Source organism: Aegilops tauschii, chromosome 2 (genome assembly GCF_002575655.3).
Source record: "Aegilops tauschii subsp. strangulata cultivar AL8/78 chromosome 2, Aet v6.0, whole genome shotgun sequence".
NCBI classification, from domain to species: Eukaryota; Viridiplantae; Streptophyta; class Magnoliopsida; order Poales; family Poaceae; genus Aegilops; species Aegilops tauschii.
This window is the reverse complement of record NC_053036.3, coordinates 193,119,256-193,141,546: the sequence shown is the minus strand read 5'-3', so window position 1 is coordinate 193,141,546 and position 22,291 is coordinate 193,119,256.

Here is a 22,291-nt window from a genome sequence, read left to right as displayed (position 1 = left end):
CAAGAAACAACATTGATATGTCCCTGTTGGAACTAGGAGGATAATATAGGGAGATGTATACTGGGTTCGAAAATATAGAAGTGCCATGGTGGGGAAATGTATACTGGGAAATGTCATGCATGGTGGGGAAGGGGAGGGAGAGAAAGACGTATCGAGAGTGTGCGCGGTAGGCACAGAGGCACAACTAGCGAATGTGTGTGTGTGTGTGTCTGTGTGTGTTTGAAAGAGGAGTAGATAGATTACTATCAAGATCGAGGTGCCACCCTACTCCTTCGGTGTCGGGTAGTGTGTGTGTGTGTGTGTGTTTGAGAGAGAAGTCAGTCGATAGATTAGTATGAAGATTGAGGTGTCACCCTACTCCTTCGGTGTCGGGAAGTATGTGTGTGTGGGTGGGTGGGGGCAGTGACACTTACATATCTCTACTCTTATAAAAAATAGAGTTGGTGATGATGGTGCTCCTGCCATCCTGCAATATAGGCCATCCGATTTATATATGATGGATAGGAAGGAAACTATGGCAATTTTGCAAAAAGATACCCACACCCCTCTCCACATTTGCAAATAAGGCATTCCCTCGTTCATCTTTTTTTCCCACAAGATAAACTAATCATACAAATGCATCTTGATGTTCCGTGCAACGCATGGGCATCTTGTTAGTAGGGAGAAGGGGTTTGTGTGACCCATATCTATATTAAGGGATAGGTAGATAGGATGTGTGCGAGGCATACTTAAAGCATCACAGAGATAAACAAACGGTGTGCATGCAAGTGCCGGAAAAATGAAGCGATAAACAATGTCTACGCGCGCGCGTGTGTGTGTGTGTGAGAGAGAGAGAGAGAGAGAGCGAGATCTCAAAACAAAAGGTGCTCTGCTGGAATCCCATTGTATGTATTCATATGGTTCCGGCATATGTGTGAGAGACATAATTATCCTTTGAGACATTAGTGGCTGTGGGTGGGCGGAATTAAAGGGGTGGGCATGTTCGACAGAGAGAGCGTGTGTGTTTCTGTGTGAGAGACTTGTAGGACGGGGTAGAAAGACGAATTCTAACCTTGACGGAGGGAGAGAAATACATGAAGTGCGCGTGCGTTATTCCGATGCCCACGGGGAAATGAGATATGTATGCGTGTGAGAGAGATTGCACAATTCATTCACGTATCACTATTTAGCGATCGTGGACGTGCATCACTTGAACATAAATAAAAATCACTTCGTATCATGGCCAAAGGTACAATATTGATTCAACGATATAAAGATTGGACACTCACATATCACATTTTTTCTATCTAAATAAACCTTTTCAATTGTGCATGCCAAAGTTATAGGTGATGTTTGTTCAAACAACCAATGTAGCTATCATGTACATGCACCATTGTTACTCTTGCATTCAAATTCATTAGTCTTGGATGATTTAAGGTTCTATTATGAAGTAATATATGTAATATTCATATATGAATTCAACGGGTACGCAATTTATGAAATGGAGGCTATGTAATCATATGAGGTAACACTTTTAAGTAGCGGACTACAATATCCATTTCTTTTGTGGGACTAGAACACGTCAATGCATTATGTTTAAAGTAAATAACCAATGGCACTAAATTATCTATTTACACAAGAAATACATAGGCTGGGCGTTTGATCCTTTTTTTGTGAACGCGCCTCTACACCCGTACGATTGGCCGCGCCTGTGTGAACGTCCAAGCTATCGGCGCATCATCCCGAGTTATTGTCTTTTTTTCTGGGGTGGACTTCACACCAGTTATTAACTGCTGACGCGTGCCCCGTGTACACAGTCTTGCATGACCTTCCCGCTAGCATGGTCCAAAATTAGTTGAAACTGGATACGAATGATCCAGCGGGCGGCCAAATCTTCCACCTCCTTCTAAAATTTCCGCCACCTAGTCTTTAGCATGCGAAATTCCCCTTTTGTCCTGGTGCACGGAGAACAACAGTAACAATACCGCCCTCATCTACATAATAGGTCGGGGCTGCTTTGGTAACTTCCGGTTCCCCCCACCACACGGCACCCCCATTTCCTCTCCCCCTCCTGCAAAAACGACTAACTCTACAGCACCAGAGCATCTTACATCACGTCGTCCGTACTTCATCGGCCTTTCTACCCCTCCCCTCTCGAAACCCTAGACTGCTCATCCACCGGCATACCAGAGCCCATTCACTGCCAGCAGCGTCCACCTCGCCGGATCTGCTTCTGCGGCCGCATCTACCCCTCCCACCTCCACTAGAAACAAGTAGACTGCTCATCCACCACTGTACCACAGCCCATTCAGTGCCGGCCTTGTCCACGGCGCCGGATCTGCTTCGCCAGTACTCTCGTCAACCGCAGCGCATCTGCAGCGGCTCATTCGTACTCCCCACCGGAGACGCTCCGTCCACATCCCCCCGGAGCCGCCCCACCGACGGCCTCTGATCCTCTTCGCCGACACCTTCCTCAACCCTACCGGAGTCGCTTCGCCGACACCATCGTCAACCCTACCGGAGTAGCTTCGCCTATACCATTCTCAACCCTACCGGGGCCACTTTGCCAACTCATAAGTCCACGGCCACAATCTGCTTCGTCGCACCCTCATCCAACCTTCCGGTGCAGCTTCTGACGCCCTGTCCACGGCCACAGATCCGCATCGTCGACACCATCCTTAACCCAACCACCGGAGCAGCTTCACCGACGCCCTCGTCCATGGCCACAGATCTGCTTCGCCCACACCGTAGTCCACCCTACCGGAGCCGCTCCACAAACACCCTACTCGACGGTTCGAGATCTCCTTACCGGACCCCGACAGCCAGCGCAGCATCATCACCCTTGACGTTTCTAACCTGATTCCCGCCGTCTGGCAAGATGCCAACCACGCGCCACGGCCTAGGTACTTGTCACCTTTAAACCCGTCCAGCATCACCTGCCCGATGTACTTCAAATATACTAACAGGTCGCTGTTACCTTTATGCAGCTAGCAAAAACTACAAGGACGATGTTTCTTCTGGATCTAACAGCTTGGCCAACCAAGATCCTGGACTGAGGCATTGCTATGATCTTGTAAGTGTGTGTCTCTCTCTCTTGTATTGTTGTGTGCCTGCCAGCGTGCTTTGCTAGGATTTTTGACCAGTAATCCCTTTGTGCAGACAATGATTTCTACTACTGGCTGCTAAATTAGATATGTAGATGTCATACATGATACTACCTCGTACCTCCGTTCCTAAATATAAGTCTTTCTAGAGATTCCACTATAGGCTACATACGGAGCAAAATGAGTGAATCTACACTCGAAAATGCATCTATATACATCTGTATGTGATCCATACTGGAATCTCTACAAAGACATATATTTAGGAACAGAGGCAGTACATTACACAAAATCGTAGGTGGCATGTAGGAATTTCAGTGCACTACATTAGGCTCCCTTAGAGTGCTTGCTAGTCCAGCGCACAGAGTCATGGCTAGTTTATGCTATGCACACAATCATTAATAGGTGGTTTAAATATGCGCAAGGGATATGCAATGTATTATCATGTAGAGATGTCTGAAATTAGCCGTGTCAACTTGCAGATAGGGTTACACAATGAAAAAGTACAAGATGTATGTGGCAATTTCATGGAACATCGCAAAAAAAAGGAGAGGCGGCGGTGAGCCTATACAGTGTGCTATGGTAGGTCACTCCTCCGTTGCAATCATCGTGACATGTTATTTGTATGTCAGTTCTATTGGCCAAGTTTCTTAGGGACAGTTATTACGAGTTATCCTAAGAAAATAAGCACCTGTGAATATAAGCTCCAGGTAATAAGCCAACCAGTTCTTTTCATTGCCTTCCTTTTTAGCTTATCTTTGGTACGATCAGTGAAAAGTCTAGATTGCTTTATATTTTTTAATTTTTCTGGCCATATGAAAAATAATTTGACTTGCAAACATCACAAATTGAACCGAGTGCAGTAATTAATATGATAGGAAAACAGACCATCACTATTTGTTCAAAATGCAAATACAAAGATACCATCTACTTTGGTCAGTGTCTTCCATAGAGATCCCATTGCCTAATTTAAACGAAGAACGCATGACCCACATTTAAATGAAGAATAATTATTTATTGAAATTCGATGGTCCAAGTGGCTGGTTATTATCATATAGCAGCACCACCTGAAAGAATCATATAGCAGCAACAGCTCATAGCAACTCATCATACAGCAGCAACAGCAGCAGTGTGCAATTCATCATATACCAGCAGCAGCTCATAGCAATTCATCATATAGCAGCAGTAGGAGCAGCTCATAGCAATTCATCATATAGCAGCAGCAGGAGCAGCTCATAGCAATTCATCATACAGCAGCAGCAGGAGCAGCTTATAGCAACTCATCATATAGCAACAGCAGCAGCTCATAGTAATTCATCATATAGCAGCAGTAGCTCATAGCAATTCATCATATAGCAGCAGCAGGAGCAGCTCATAGCAATGCATCATATAGCAGCAGCAGAAGCAGCTCATAGCAATTCATCGTATAGTGGATCAGAATGAAAATTTGGCAAAAAAAATCAGAGGAGATCCTCACCTTGTTGGATGAGCTCATCCTTCAACAACACCTCAAGGCCACGGCCTGGGAGGAGGGGAGGGGAAATAAGGTGCCTTCTGCTGCAGTGTGGCATCAACTGTAGTTGTGTGGCGCCCGCCGGAGTAGTGCGTTGGACGGACCACAGTGGAGCACTGCTGGAGACCATGAGAATGAGGGGCGGCGCCAGAGGGAGGAGCAGCCGGGGAGATTTGCCCCTACCTGCCAGCCATGTAGCCTAGCTGGACAGAGCATCGTCGAGGACCAGGCCAGATGGGACCAGAGGCGACGGCTCGCTGGAGGAACCCTAGGGCTGCAGGCAGGGGATCGAGGTAGAGGGAAAGGGGAGAGAAGATGCAAGCTGGCAGGGCAATGAACACTTGCGTGTTTGTTTTTACTTGAGGGTCAGGTGTGACGCGGGCGTGAGCAGTTGCATTTTGAGTGTAATATAGGTAGACAACCGAGTCATTTCACTAATCCCCTTCCCTTCAATTTTTAGTGAGCTTCTACCCGAAAACACCCCCCTCCAAAGCAAAATAAGTTAAGCCCAAGCCCATAATTCAAAAATGACTTCTTTACATCTTTTATGGCTTATTTTGACAATAAGCCCTAAAAAGGCGGAATCGAACTAGCCCTTAACCTGCAATTCAATTGTGCGTGCAATGATCAATCACTCCTGCCTGCTATAGTGTACATTTAGGCATCATCATACATGGCATAACCTAATACATGTGCATTCCATTGTAGAATCTGGAATATGCAATGTTTATGTTAGTTCATACGTTGCACATGATGTTTAAATGCCCCTTAAATCTGGTCAGTCAAATGATGGTCTTCAAGCCTCCTTCTTTGCTTCTTTTGTTGATATGTAAGATTTGCTCACACATCTGTTCAATTGTTGTTTGCATCAGCCAGCCATACTAGGACTGTTTGCTTTGATTACTTGTTGTTCTTGACCTAACACTCTAACAGAGCTTGTCAAAGATTTAAATACTAAGGGCTGCTGTATTGGGGCCTTGTCTAACTCATAGGTGACATAAAGGTTTGGCTGTACACTAAAGTAGGCTCTCCAAGAGTAGCTGGAGATCCAGTTCGAAGGTATGCCTAGTTTTTACATAGTGCAGACATAGTAAATGCTCATTTCATTGTGTGCATGTGCAAGAGATGTGGCATGTTTCATTATGTCGTATTGTTTTGTTATAATCTCATCCTTTTGTGTTGTTCACAGACTGGAAAGTATGCATATTTATCTTCCAAGGAGACGAGTAACTAGTTTGTGTCACCTTGCAGAGGGGGTGCAATGAAGATAAGATTGAGGATTTCCAAGTACAAGATGTTAGGAAGGAGCCTTGCAAGAGAAGTAGGAGCTGCGCTGAGCCTGTTCAACCAGTTAAGGTAAGTCACTGTATCCAACTCAACAGTTCAATTCCTTGTTTGTTTCAGGCATAGTTAATTTGCTCTTTTCAATTGCTTTATTTGTCCCCAGTTAATGAGATGCCCAAACAATGATGCCTGATGTTGGGTACTTGTATAACTATTAGTTGACGTAATTAAAGGCCTTACCATTTAATTACTCTAGCGAAGTGTGCCTGAAGCTTTGAAGTCTATTAACCAACTATTATTGCATGAGGCTCACAATCTAGTTTATACTAGGCTAATGATTGCATAGTTTTGCTTGCTGCAGTAGGTTTGTATGAATCCCTCTGCTGTTCATTATGCTCCCTAAGACTTTAATTGAGCTACAGAATGGCCAACTGCTTGCTTACTTATACGCAACGTGTTGCCTAAATTTGTAACTTGTCTGTGTTTTGGATTGGGCCCCAACATCATGCTCCTCTGGTGAGCTAAGAGAGATTTCTGTATGCATGCTGCATAGACTACCTTTTTATAATTTTTTAAATATCACCTGCTTATGCTTCATGACGTGTAACATTATTGTTAGTCCTGTTTTGCCATGTACAAAATAGTCTGTCTTGCTCGCTTCACTGTTGTAACTATATTTTTGCCCTAGTTATGTGTACTTACAGAAACATTTCAGGATGAAGTGACATCAACACAAAGATTTGCGAGCAGTGCGGCATGGCTGTTACCGAATGATTATGGATTGGAATTGGAATGTGCTGATGTTCTCGAGCATTAACTAGAGGTGGCAAGACAACGTGTACATGATTCTCAACGTACAATCAACAAGTTGAGACTGGACATGCAGGTATTAGATGCAGGACTCAAAAAATGAAACAAGACACTGAGGTAACCACGAAGGAATTGGAGATTTTGCAGACTGAAATTTGTGCTATCTGAATCCGGCCAATTCTTTTTTCTGAAGAGATTATAGTTCAAATTGTAAGTTCTGTTGATGCGTGTCCATGATGTATGAGCTTTATTTGTCCAGTGTATGTAATTTGTTGTTTGTGGTGCCGAACTATAATGCCCAGTGGGTATATTCGGCTGTAATTTCTTTATTGTATAGTGTAGGATTATTCTATGTTTCTATGTTTTTTATTGTATAGTGTATGTTTTTTAGAGGCGATAGTATAGAGTAGGATAATTCTTGAATATGCTATATCGTTGAAACTGGGGCCAACACGCCCAAACATTTCCTGGACGCCATACAAACGAACAAACATGTGCAGTCAAAGCGGGCCTTAATTGGGCTGGTTAAAATAATAGTAAGTGGATCCCAAATGGGCCCACCGTAACAACGGCTCTTAGCAGGCCGTCAACAGGCCTAAGCTCGATAGGGTCGTATAAATGGAAATGGCCTGCAGGCCTTTAGCAGGCCGAAATAAATGTCAATTTTGTCTCGGCCCTTTTACTTTATAGGCCAGTAAGACGCTGAAAGTGTTATGGGCCAGAGGAGGCTCAATTTGCAAACTAGGCTTTTAACAGGCCGAAAGTCGTGTTGGGCTGAAATGATGCCCTGCGGAATGTGGGCCCCTAATGGACCTAAAGTCAAAGGCCCAACTGTTGTGCGGGCCCTTAACAGGCTGAGGGACAAAATGGGCTAAGAGTTGGCCCATTAACCGAATGGGCCGAGGACAGGCCTAAAGTCACAGCGGGCTAGAATTGGCCCAACTGCAGAATGGACCGAGAAAAGGCTGAAAGACGTTCCGGGCTGTTAACGGGCTGGAACTGACGATGGGCTGCTAACAGGCCGAAAGAAGCTCGGGCCGCAATTGGGCCCAAAAACGTAGTGGGCTTGGGCCCAAAAACGTAGTGGGCTGTTAACGGGCTTAAACTGACGATGGGCTAGAAATTGTCGAATCTAGAATGGGCCTTTGATGGGCCGATTCTGTGTAACTTATATGGGCCGTACTTGTCAATGGGCCTGACTCAAGTAGGCCGCTAATGGGCCGGCCCGCTTATTTTGACAGGCCCGGCCTTTTCACCGAAATGGGCCTCTGTTGGGCCGTGCCATGTGTCGACGTATCATAGGCACCTCCTGTCCAATGAATTGATGACATCTGTCCCAACGGTGAGCCGACACGTGTTTCCTCCGGCCAATGAGAATTTTACACGTGGAAAATCCTCATTGGTCCGGGCTGTTAGCGGGTTATCGGATCCAAAACCGAACCCGATATCTTAACGGCGTCCCGTTATGGTGGATGCCACGTGTCGGTCACCCTTGACGAAAGCACTTCCATGACGCGCGATTTATTGTCATGGAAGTGGACACTTCTGTGATGATAATTTTGGTAATGTCATGGAACACTTCTATGACAGCACAAGTATGACTATCTTGATTCTGTCATAAATTTGTCATGGATGTACATGCATGACAGAAAACTTGACCTACTGTGACAAACACGTATCATCACGGAAGTGTATTTTTTTGTAGTGTGTCGGCGCCTTCCTGATGCTCTACTCGCCCATCATTAGCAATGTCCTTGTCACCAAGACCCTCATCGATGGCGGTGCAGGACTCAATGTTCTCTCCATCGATACGTTCGACCGCCTCCAAGTGCCATATGATCAGCTACAGCCGACCAAGCCCTTCTCAGGAGTGACCGACGGCTCCACCACCCCGATAGGGCAGATCCGCCTCCCGATCACCTTCGCCAAGCACGATAACTACCGCACTGAGCTCATTGACTTCGACGCCGCCCACATTCGCCTTCCGTACAACGCCATCCTCGGGTATCCGGCCCTGGCCAAGTTCATGGCAGTGACTCATCATGGTTACAACGTCCTCAAGATACTAGGGAGCTGCGGCATCATCACGGTCGCCTGCGAAGAGAAGGACGCGGTGTGCTCTCTCGAGCGCGCCTACCAGGCTGCGGCGGTCGAGGACACAGACAACGAAGGCACCATCTACCCTCCTGAGGCCGTCCCCAAGAAGAAAAAGCAGCTGCTCCACCAGGGGCCTCAGGAGAGCGGTGTCTCATGCGGCACCACCTTAGGACCTACACCCGCAGATGGGGCGCCTCCCTCCCTCGCATAGGAAGGCGTGCCCGGCGCCCTCCTCGGGCTGGGCTCGGGGGCTCTCTTCTGTAGGGCCTCAATCCTAGCCAACGTCACAGGGGAGGCACTCGGGCACCATGTGGAGGCATGCTTCACTGCACGCTTCTCTCATGAGGGCACAAGGCACGGGGTGACTGGTGCTCAGGAGTTCATCACCAAGACCACCAAGGAGCTTCAAGAGGCAAGAGCCATGCGCGGCGACCGCCGCACACCACCTGGCGCAGCTCCTTGTCCTGGCGCAGAGGACGAGCTGTGCGTCTGTGTTGACATTCCAGGGCTCAACATGGCCGCATCTCAAGAGCCCTTCTGGCCATCGCGCATCGGCCGATGTGAAGGCCCACCTCACAGCTATGTTCGCATGCCTTCCGACTTGCCGAACGCGGCTGTCACCTTCCAGCGCTGCCTGCGGAGCATCCTGGCGGCCCAGGAAGCCAGGCACCAGGCGGTCTTGGCGGAGATGGCGACGGTCCTTCACGAGCCTCCCGCCCTCCCGGAGCCCCCTGAGGCTCAGGATCCTGGCGGCTCGTGTGGAACAACTTCTTCAGCACGCGTCTTCAGCTACTCCAACACCTTGTCAACAACGGTGCCAGGCGATATTTTCTGATTTATTCAGCTGGGAGCGCCCCTCGGGTTGCATCATTACCAGGTCGCACGGGCCTGTCCCTGCGACATGTATCCTTTTGCATCTTTAATTTACCTTGTTGGGGGCGCCCCTCGGGATGCATCATCCCCAGGCCGCATGGGTTCGTCCCTGTGGCATGTATCGTTCTTGCATCTATCTGAACTAGCGTTGCTTGCCCCTTTGAGATGATCTATACCTGCCTGATTACCCTTCACGGCATCCCGCATTGCTGACCGACCTGCTGCTCGTCCCGCAACGGGGACTACACATGCTGGCACGACGCTTGTGCTCGGGTCCGTCCCTGCAACGCTGATAAACCTGAGAGATCGAGCTCTGGCTCACGGCCCACCCGCACACGTCACCTCACCAGATCCTGAGTGCCTTCATCTTCTTACGGAGCGATCAGTTGCAGGATAGCAAACGCGATTACGAGCTATATTCCCCTCTCGAACTAACCCGCAGGAATCTCCGGAGCCTAACTATAGGTGGCCCTACCAGCTCCTTCCTTTTCTCATGCAATTTGCTTGCGTGTTAAAGGGAGGGCTCCTGAGCATCACGCCTCAGGAGCTCTTACTGACTCTCTAGCCCTCACCCCCTAGCCTTGACCACGGCATCGTGACCTGGCATACCAGCGGTGGCTGAGCCTCGCTCGAGGGTCGGGACCTGAGGACGCAGAGCACTTAGAAGAGCGTGAAAGGGGGGAGCTAGCGCGGGCCTAACCTAGCCGTACCGCTGCCACTGACGCGCAAATCAGGTGCTGCACAAGGAATCGCCTTAGGATCGCTAAGATAAGTCGCGCATTCAAGTTAGCCCAGCGTTGCGACTCAGGATTTTCGACTCTTGCAGCCTTGCTCTGGCAATGTCGCCTTCCTTCTCTGCCTTCAGGGAGCTGCTTGCACGCTAAAGGGGAACTCTTGAGGATCGCGCCTCAGGAGCTCTTACCGGACCTTGGCCCGCTCACCTCCTAGCCTTGACCACGACATCGCGACCTGGCATACCAGCGACGGCTGAAGCCTGCCTGGGGACTGGGACCTGTCAGCATAGAGCGCTAAGCTACAGCGAGGATGAAAAGGGGGGATAATGCCGAAGCAAGACGCGCAACCACGAATTCCATAATGGGAATAATATTGGCACAAAAGCACTACATATTCTTTACACGCCCCCACGGGGTTCATCTCGATTCCTCGCAGGGAACAAAAGAAGAAGGCTTCCAGGAGTCATATCTACAGACGTCGCCACAGACGCCATCATCAACAGTGGGCCACGAGGGGCGGACGCCAACCCCATCCAGATCATCGACGATGACGAGTAGATGCCGCTGCCGCGCTCCGGGCACGGCGAGAGCTCGAGGGCACGTAGCTGTCGTCGCTCGTCTCCAAAGTCTCGTCAAGCTCAAGAGAGTCGCTGGACTCCCAGGAACCATCGCTGCTGCTGGAGGAGCTGTCGGCAGGACCGAGGGCGGGCTCAGCGCTTGTTGTCGCACCATCCTGGTGGTCTCCTCCAGGGCAGCACTCCAGGCGGCGGCCCTCCTCGTCGAAGACCTTGAAGAACAGCGTGGAGGCGCCGTCGTACTCGAAGTGGATGGCGAGGGCCCCCTCCACACGGCAAGCACGGGCGACCTCGCCCCATCCGCGGGTCATGAAGATCTTTCTTGGAGAGATGACCTCGACCTCCGCCCCCATGGACGGAGTGCTGCACTCGGCGTGTTGCAGCCACAGCTCGATCGGCCCTCTCGGCAGCATCTCTTCGGCAAAGAACCACGGAAGCTTGATCCACGTGCACAGTGGCATCGCCGCCCATACCATGAACTCACGCGAGGAGCCCTCGGTGTGAGTTCGTGGGTCGGCCGCTCGTGCAACCATGGCATGGCCACCACGGCCGTGGCGCGAGCAGCGCGGGGCACTCCGGAGCCTTGCGCTTGGGCGTACAAGGGCAGTGGGTAGCCAGGAGGAGGCCGCTCGTACCAAGGCCTCGTCACCTCTAGGCCGCTGGCGGTTGGGTCCCATGGTGCTCCGCACTTTCCCTTTGGCTTCGCCTTGAAGCCAAGTACGAGCGCGCCTTGGGCCCGGGGGCTACTATCGGCGTCCTGGGAACGGGGGTGCCCAGACTTGCCTGCCTGCGGCCCAGGGTGTGGCTCCACCAACGGCCCGGTACGGCCCAGCTTCGGTAGCAACAACTCAAGACCCTCGCGAGGGCCAAGCCTCGTGAGGCGGGCGACACCAAGACCTCCCTGGGGGCGGCCTCGCTAGGCTGGCTCCTGAGGAGCGGAGAAATCTATGCAAGGGGCACCTCGCGAGGTGCACATGACGTGAGCCATGATGACCAAGGCCAGGCAGGCGCCAGCGGGCGCAGTGTACCAGTTTCCTCTTTGGTGCTAAATAGGCAAGCGCAGGCGAGGAGTCCCGAGACATCAGGCAAAGGTTTCCATATCGGTGCAACAAGACCAAGACCAGCAGGACAGCAGGACGGAGGTCATCGCAGAGCCCACAGCGGCGTCACCACCAGAGCCTTTGGCAGGTGAAGACTACTTTTGTCAGGATAGCTTGTACTAGTTGTCTCCCTTCAAAATTGGCCGTTGTGAGATCCCTTCCCGCCTACATTTGGGAAGAGGACTAGGGCCTCTATAAATAGGACTAGCCACCACCATAGGAGGCAACTCATCTTGGACTGGATCCATTCCATCCTCGCACCCCACAGCTCATCGAGCTCAAGAACACCTCTCCTCCTGAGGTTGTTCACCCACTGTACTAGTTCATCCTCAGCCCTCGAGGCAATCCACCACCACACTGGAGTAGGGTATTACACCACACGGTGGCCCGAACCAGTATAAACCTCTGTGTCTCGTGTTCTTTGGGTTCGGGGAGCTAGGTCGTGGAATCGTTGGGTAGGCAGGCTGGGGAGAAAGAGTCCTTCGTGCGCACCCCAGAGTTCGAACCTCTCAAGGGTCTGCGGAACCCCAAATCTGACACCTGGTTCTTCCTCAGATGCTCCATGTCAATCCACTGAACGGGTACGTTGATGTTCTGCTTGGCCTTGATCACATCTAGGAAGATGAGATTTTTTGCTTGGTCCAAAACAAGTCATTGCCCCTTATGAGTTCCCTAGGCTTGATGTAGGGGTTGAGCTTCCTTTGAATCTGAAACTCTGCTTGAGGCATTTCTTCCAAGATGACAACTGGCTCCTTGATCTTGGTGGTTGTGGTCTTGACCTTGCGTTGCGGGGCATTGGACCCCTCAGGAGCTTCTTGGTTGCGAAGACGCTTTGAGCTCGTATCACGGATGGGATTTGAGCGCCTAGCAACGGAACTGGAGCCACCACCTATGACACACGCAAACACACGAGAAGAGCAAGAAGGAATATTGCAAAGACCAAGGCCAAATCAGAACAAAACAAATAGAAATGAGATTGGGTGTGACAACAATAAATAATTTTCAGTCAAATGGTAGTATTGTAACTGAGCGCGGAAGTAAAATTTTACATCTGCTCTGACCATGGTAGTACTGCGCCGGGTCGGCGCGGTAGTGCCGCGCTCAGGGCGGAAGTAAGTTTTTACATCCGCGCGCCAGGCGGTAGTACCGTTTCAGGTGGAGTGGTAGTACCGCACGGGGCGGATCTCGCACGAACGGATCTGAGAACATCCGTAAAGTTAAATCGGTACTACCGTTGATCAAAACTACGTTGTTGTATCACACCAAATAGCATATCTACTGCACTAGCACTCTCCAACCATCTCCTCTTGCAGAGATTTAGCCAAAAATCACAAGACCAACTCATATTTCCCCCAAAACCTAGATGCAAAAAAAGTGGCAAAGAGAGAAGGACTAGGGGAGATACCGGGGTCCATGGCAAGAGGGCGAGGTGGGATCGATCCCACCGGTTGAAATGAGAGGAGAGTGACTAGAGACGGAGATCCGGCGAGGTCCTCCGGCGTCGTTCTTGGTAGGAGAGAGAGAGGGACGTGAGGGGAAGAGATGAATGGGTATGGGGGAGTTGGAACTCCCCCTTCCCGCGCTTAACCCCCACGCAGTCTCGACGGCGTGGTAGTACTGCAGATCATCGCGGTAGTACATCCCGGGCGGTAGTACCACACTCTGGGCGGTAGTACTGCTCTTCCAGCGGCAGTAAAAATTTACTGCCGCGCTGGAAGCGGTAGTACCGTGCTGTGGTTGTAGCTGTGCAAGCACAGGAGCCACCCACCTCCAGCAGTAGTACCGTGGCATGCCACGGTAGTACCGCATGCCCAAGAAAGTGCAGGTTTCGCAATAGAGAAATAAAAGGCCTTTGCAATACAAACTTCAAGCAAATGGACACACAAAACAAGCAACTTCACCACGAACAAGGTCCAAAATATAAGCACGGAGAAAGAGAGGACCAAACATCAACCAAAACCTCTCATGAAGAGATGGCGGTGGCCGGAGCCACCTAAGTTTGAGTCAATTGGTATGGCACCGCGAAGAATTATCCTTGGGCCCATGACCAAAACTCGTCTTTGAAGCACAAGTACCATCAACAATGGCGAATGTGAAAGAGTTGATCAATTTATGCATAATGAGGGGAGGGAGAGTTCATTGAGAGAACAACACTCCCCCTATGTCCATGCCTACACCTAAACAAGACAACAAGATGAGTATGGTGGGGTGTGGAAAGGTTCAAGCCACATTGCTCAAATTGGTGATATTTAGCTCATGCCTTAACTCGCGAAATCTTGCTTCATCCAAAGGCTTCGTGAAAATATCTGCAAGGTTATCATGAGTGTTGACATAGTTAAGCTCAGTCTCCCCTTGCCTAATGTGATCCCGGATGAAGTGGTACCGAATCTCAATATGCTTCGTCTTGAAGTGTTGCACCGGGTTGAGAGAAATCTTGATGGCACTTTCATTGTCACACCAAAGAGGCACTTTGTCACAAACGACACCGTAATCCTTGAAAGTTTGCCTCATCCATAGGAGTTGAGCACAACAACTACCGGCGGCCACATACTCGGCTTCGGTGGAGGAGAGAGACACACAACTTTGCTTCTTAGAAGACCAACTCACCAAAGAGCAACCAAGAAATTAGCACCCTCGGGAAGTTGACTTCCTATCCACTTTGTCTCCCGCCCAATCCGAATCCGAAAAACCCACGAGATTGAAGTTTGCTCCTCTAGGGTACCATAAGCCAAAGTTTGGGGTATGAGCCAAATATCGAAAGATTCGTTTGACCACCACAAAGTGGCTTTCCTTAGGTGAGGCTTGAAACCATGCACAAAATCCCACACTAAACATGATATCCGGTCTAGATCCACAAAGGTAAAGCAAGGAGCCAATCATAGAACGATATACCTTTTGATCCACCGCTTTACCATTGGGTTCAATGTCAAGTTGGCATTTGGTAGGCATTGGTGTAGAAGCCGGCTTGACATCACTTAGCTTGAATCTCTTGAGCATGTCTTGAGTGTATTTGGCTTGGTTGATGAAGGTTCCTTCTCTTCTTCATTTGATTTCAAACCCGAGAAAGAACTTCAACTCTCCCATCATGGACATCTTAAACTTCGTGGTCATGAGTGCGGCAAACTCCTCATTGAAAGCTTTGTTAGGAGAATCAAAGATAATATCATCAAGATATAGTTGGCATACAAACAACTCCCCTTTGACCTTCTTAGTAAAAAGAGTGGGGTCGATTTTCCCAATTTCAAACCCACGATCTTGCAACAACTCAGTAAGGTGCTCATACCACGCACGTGGGGCTTGTTTAAGGCCATAGAGCACCTTATCGAGTTGGTACACATGATTGGGGAACTCGGGAACCTCAAACCCCGGGGGTTGTTTGACATACACCAACTCATTAAGAGGACCATTAAGAAAAGCACTCTTCACATCCATTTTGTTGCAACTTGAAGTTATGATGAGAAGCATAAGCAATCAATAAACGAATAGATCCAAGGCGAGCAACGGGAGAAAAGGTTTCACCGTAGTCGATACCCTTGACTTGGGAGTAGCCTTGTGCCACCAAACAAGCCTTGTTGCGAATGATAATCCCATGAGCATCTTGCTTGTTCTTGAATATCCATTTGGTTCCGATAACATTATGGTTCTCCTTTGGCCTTGGCACCGATCTCCACACCTTGTTGTGCTTGAAGTTGTTGAGTTCTTCATGCATGTCATTAAGCTAATCTGGATCCTCGAGCGCCTCATAGACCTTTTGGGGTTCAACACAAGAAACAAACACATGATGTTCACAATAGTTTGCTAATTGTCTACGAGTGCTTACCCCATTTCTTAAGCTTCCAATCACATTCTTCATGAGATGATCTTTGGTAGTGAGCTTGGACGCAATCTTGGCGGCACGATGCTCCAATTGCTCCTCAAGAGAGAGTTGAGGAGTGGTAACTTGATCATCATGAGCGTCGTCTTGAGCTTGTTCTTGATCTTGAGCTTTCTCTTGATCTTGAACTTGCTCAGTGGCAAGAACTTGACCTTGGGCATCACTTGGTGGATCACCACCATCTTGAGGTTGATCTTGCCCTTGATCTTGTTCATTTGGTTGAGGGCCTTCACTTTGTTCTTTGGAAGCATGTGGTTCTTGGGTTGGTGATGGTTCCACTTGAGTGGAACATTGTCCTTCTCCGTCGGCCACAAGGGGTTCCTCAATGGGTAGGATAAGGCCAACACCCATTCTTCTTATGGCTTGGGGAGGAATTTCATCACCTAAATCACAAGTACCACTTTGCTCCACTTGGGAGCCGTTATTCTCATCAAACTCCACATTACATGTCTCCTCAATGAGTCATGTGGACTTGTTGAGGACACGGCAAGCATGAGAGTTTGTAGCATAACCAAGAAATATGCCTTCATGAGCTCTAGCCTCAAATTTAGACAAACGAACACCTTTCTTGAGAATGAACACTTATAGCCGAACACCCGGAAGTACTTGAGGTTGGGCTTGTTGCCGGTAAGTATCTCATATGGAGTCTTGTTCAAGCCTTTCCGGAGATAGAGCCGATTGGATGCATGACAAGCGGTGTTGATGGCTTCGGCCCAAAAGTTGTACGGAGACCTGAACTCCGCCATCATGGTCCTTGTCGCGTCCATGAATGTCCGGTTCTTCCTCTCCGCTACACCATTTTTTTGAGGGGTGTAAGGTGCGGAATATTCATGCTTGATCCCCTCATCACTGAGAAACTCATCCAAGGTGTATTTCTTGAACTCGGAGCCGTTGTCACTTCTTATCATCAAAATCTTTGCATTGTGTTGAGTTGAGCTTCATTTGCAAAGTCGATGACAGTTTGTTGGGTCTCACTCTTCCTCTTGAAGAAATATACCCAAGTGTATCTTGAATAATCATCCACAATCACCAAGCAATACTTTATACCCCCAAGAGTATCAAAGGATGGAGGCCCAAAGAGATCCATGTGAAGGAGCTCCAAAGGCCTCGTCGAGTAGATGATAGTCGTGGGAAGGTGAGCCTTCTCATGTAGCTTTCCTTCGATACAAGCACTGCAAGCATGATCTTTGGCAAAACTAACATTTGTTAGTCCACGGACATGGTCCCCCTTGAGAAGACTTTGCAAAGATCTCATATTGACGTGGGCTAAACGGCGATGCCAAAGCCATCCCACGTCAACTTTAGCCATTAGTCATGTCGCGGTCTTAGTGGGTCACTCCGAAAAGTTGATCACATAAAGACCGTTCTCGACATGCCCAACAAAGGCTACTTTAAGAGTCTTGCTCCACAAGAGGGCCACGGAATCAATATCAAAGGAAGTGGAAAAGCCCATGAGTGCAAGTTGACGAACGGAAAGTAAGTTGTATGCAAGGGACTCAACAAGCATGACTTTCTTGATTGTGAGATCATGAGAAATGACAACCTTGCCAAGACCCAATACCTTAGAAATGAGGCATCACCCCATTCGACATTTGTGGGCATAGATGAGACCTTGTGCACGTCCACCACCAAGTCCTTGCTTCCGGTCATATGATTTGTGGTTCCACTATCGAGCAACAATGATCCCCCACCGGAAGCAAACGCCTACAAGAGATCAATGCTTGGTTTTAGGTACCCATTTTGTAATGGGTCCTTTGATGTTAGCAACAAGGGTCTTAGGAACCCAAATAGACCATTCAATGTACTCATAAGAAGAACCAACAAATTTGGCATAAACATGCCCATCACTAGCACGGCATAACACATAATAAGGGTTAAAGTCGCCGACTTTGTTGGAAGGAGTGGCATTGCCCTTCTTGACACCACCACCCTTCGCATTGTTCTTCTTCGCCTTAGGAGTACCCTCTTCCTCCTTCAGAAACGTGAGGAGGAGGTTGTTTGGTCTTGTCATTCTTCTTCTTCTTCTTGGACTTGGGCGCAAACCCAATCCCCTCCTTGCCCACAACTTCCTTTTGATTGCTCAAAAGGTCGTTGAGGTTCTTCTCACCTTGTATGCAAGACACAAGGCCTTTCTCAAGTTGATCCTTCAACTTGGCATTCTCCTCCACAAGATGCACAAGCTCACAACACGGGTTAGTAGAATTTGCATTATCAATTAAAACCATATGAGGAAATGTGGCTTTCTCCTTGGTTAGCTTCACTTGGAGTTGATCATGAGACCCTTTGAGGCTAGCATGAGCACTCTTCAAGGCCTTGTGAGCCTTGTCAAGTAGATCAAACTCCTCCTTGAGTCTAGCATGGTCAACCCCAAGTTTGGCCTTCTCGGAGTTGAGCACACGAGAGAGAACAAGAGCATGATCAAGATATTTCTTTAATTTAGTTGTGTGACTCCTCAAGAGCCAAACGATGACCACGCTCTTCCTCAAGCGCATTAGAGAGATCCGAAATCTCATCGGTATAGTCACGGTATGCCCTTCCATCTTAGAGATGGTCTCTTCGTGAGCCTCGATCATGTCATTCTCTTCACCAAGTTGTTCCAAGAGAGCAACAAAGTACTTCTTGGTTTTACCGTTGAGCTTACTCATGAAAGACTCAAATTCATTCTCCTCCTCCTTCGTCCCCTCACTTTCATCAATGCAATCCGTCAAGGAAGGATTAGTAGTGATGGTAGACTTGATTTTGGAGGTTACCTTGTTGGTGGCTTTAGCCATGAGGCACTTGGCGGTGGTGTTCTCATTGGGTGAATCGAAGAGGGACACCCGTGGAGTGATTGCAACGGCAACGGAGGCCATGGCAACTGTCTCACCATCTTCATCCTCATCCTCATTGTACTCTTCTTGTGCCACCAACCCCTTGGGAGGAGTATTCTTGGTGAAGTTGTTCTTGTTGGGGAAAGACTTGGCCTTGTCTTTTCGGATAAGCTTGCCACCATTGTCTTCCCTCTTCTTGTAAGGGCAATCCACAACAAAGTGAGTCTCATTGCCACAATTATAGCATGTCCTCACACGTTGCTTGCCCTTGGCGCCACTTGAGTTGTTCTTGTTGAATTTGGGCCTTGTGTCCTTCTTGTTGCCCCAAAATTGCCGTGAAGCAAGAGCCATGTGCTCATGATAGGCGTATTTGGTGTCTTCGGGGCAACTCTCCTCTTCTTGCTCTTCATCCTCTTCTTCCACACTAGCCTTGGCCTTCAAAGCAAGGTTGGACTTCTTTGATCGTTGAGCACGCAACACTGCATTGTCGGCGGTCTTGTCCAAGATCTTCATTGCAACAAACTCATCCAACACTTCACTTGAGGACAAGGCGTGGAAGTTCGGCCTTTGACGGATGACGGAGGACATGGCCTTATGGTAAGGCATCATGGCCTTGAGAAACTTGCGCTTGATCCAATTGTCATATGTATCCTTGCTCCCATGATCTCGGAGTGAGACCGCGAGAGTAGTTAACCTTCGATAAAGCTCTCGAGGTTCATCATCTTCAATCATGGCAAACTCATCGGCTTCATCTTGCACCACTTCAAAGTTTAAGCGTTGAATGCTTGCGCTTCCTTTGTACAAGGAGCATGCCCCCATGCTTCCTTGGCCATGGTGAAGGGTCGGAGATGCGCAATATCTTCGGGAGGAATAGCTTCTTGGAGAATGAAGAGAGCGGACTCGTTGAATTGATGATCTGCGGCTTCTCTAGGAGTGAAGTTGCTTGGATCGTGCGGGTAGAAACCTTGCTCAATAATTCTCCAAATATTAGTATAACTATGATTTAAATGATGTTTAAAGCAATACACCCAAGCGGCAAAATCCTCATTTTTCACAAGCTTAGGAGGAGGACCAACATGATTCATATGCGTGGAGGGTACCGGTCCTCCATAGGTAAGGGGAGGTTCAACATGGGCAAAGATGCCACTCCCACTCTTACCACTAGGCAAAGGAACTTGGTCACTACTAGCTTCCCCCTTATTGGAGTTAGCATCCGTCACCTTGTTAGCGGGATCAACCACTTCCAACGGTGTGGTGGATAATTCAAGGCCTTCAAGAAACTCCTTAAACATGCCTTTAACCTCGGTTGTCATGGAGGTTTTCAATGTGTCCAAAGCCGCATTGAACTCCTCACGAGAGACCGAGGATCCCCCATCGGCCGCAGACAAGGAAGGACTCGCACCGGAGTGCTCCTCCCCCTCGTCTGTGGTGCCAACCATACTCTTCGGATGACAAAGTCCTTAATAAAGAGTCGAGGCTCTAATACCAATTGAAAGGATCGATATGGTTGACTAGAGGGGGTGAATAGGAAACTAACAATTTTTAGCTTTTCTTGACCAAATTAAACTTAGCATCAAAATAGGTTGTCTAGATGTGCAACTAGGTGAGCAACCTATATGATGCAACAACAACAAGCACACAAGCAAGTAAGGGATACAACACAATAAAAACTTGCACAGGTAAAGGTAAGAGATAACCAAGGGTGGAGCCGGTGGAGACGAGGATGTGTTATCGAAGTTCCTTCCCTTTGAGAGGAAGTACGTCTCCATTGGAGCGGTGTGGAGGCACAATGCTCCCCAAGAAGCCACTAGGGCCACTGTATTCTCCTCACACCCTCACACAATGTGAGATGCCGTGATTCCACTATTGGTGCCCTTGAAGGCGGCGACCGAACCTTTACAAACAAGGTTGGGGCTTTCTCCACAACTTAATTGGAGGCTCCCAACGACACCACGAAGCTTCGCCGCAATGAAATATGGCTCCGTGGTGACCTCAACCGTCTAGGGTGCTCAAACACCCAAGAGTAACAAGATCTGCAAGGGATTAGTGGGGGGAATCAAATTTCTCTTGGTGGAAGTGTAGATCGGGGCCTTCTCAACCAATCCCTAGTAAATCAACAAGTTTGATTGGCTAGGGAGAGAGATCAGGCGAAAATGGAGGTTTGAGCAACAATGGAGCTTGGGGAGGGGAGAGTGGTCTTCTTGGGGAAGAAGACCCCCTTTATATAGTGGGGGAAAAGATCCAACCATTATCCCCTCTCTCAGCCCGCGCGACACGGTACTACCGCACAAGGCCGCGGTACTACCGCACAGGGTTGCGATACTACCGCTGCAGGGTGCGGTACTACCGCTTGCGCGGTAGAGACCAAATGAGGGCCTGTTGCACAGGGCAACGAGCGGTAGAACCGCTGGAGCAGTACTACTGCGCGCCCCTATGGTACTACCGTAAGGCAGGTATCAACTGGCACTGGAAATGCACAGAAGTAATAAATTACTTCCGTAACAACTTCCGCTGAGGTTGGAACTGTGCAAAAATCTGGCACGATAGTACCAGACTGACGTTGCGGTACTACCGCGAAAGGGCGGAAGTAAAAAATTACATCCGCGCCTACTTCCGCATGCATCAGCGTCAGGGCTGGAGGAAGCGGTACTACCGCTGGCCCTGCGGTACTACCGCTCCCTTCAGCAGTACTACCACATGCCACAGAGGCTTTAGCACTTGGCAGCCTTCATATCGCAGAGACATGGATAAACGGATGGTGCTCCATCAAAGCGAAGGAAAGGTGGTGCAAAGGAACAGATGTGTACGTGTTGATTCCACCTTAAACTTTTTAAAGCGGACCCCCTCTTAATAGTACGGCTTTCCTACGACTCAATTCCACCAAAAAGAAATGAAGAGAACAGCCATCTTCGATAGGCTCCGAGGGGCACCGAATCTCTTGTGCCTAGACATGAGATATCTGAAATGCTCAATGCACACGATTAGTCTGCAAATGCATTGTCACCAATCACCAAAACCACTTAGGGAGAAATATGCCCTTACAGAAGCCAAGCACATATGGATGCATTTAGGGATGCCCTCGACACGTGTGGTTTGTCTGATATTGGATATATGGGAACTAATTGGATTTTTGAGAAGGTTGTTAGAGTTTGTTTCTCCTTGTCATTCTGAAATACAATGGCTTGGCGGACCACAAAAATAATATACATCGATAACACGAGTGCACGACTACTATCGACAATCAAATGATATGCGGAGGTTGAAATTTAGTCGAAAGGAGAACAACTCATAGGACACAGAGAATTTTCTCTGAGTTGTAGATGTATAGATTAACACATTGAACAAAGTTCAACACATTTCTTCCAGAAAATCCATGCGGAAGTGAAAGATATGTGTAAAGTCACAATATAGAATGGATAACTCATTAGAAGCACACTTATTATATTATTATTTATTTATTATTTAGTTTACATTTCATCCTTAAATTTCCGCAGCAACGCGCGGGGGATTTGTCTAGTATAAAAGATACATTGTGTTAATA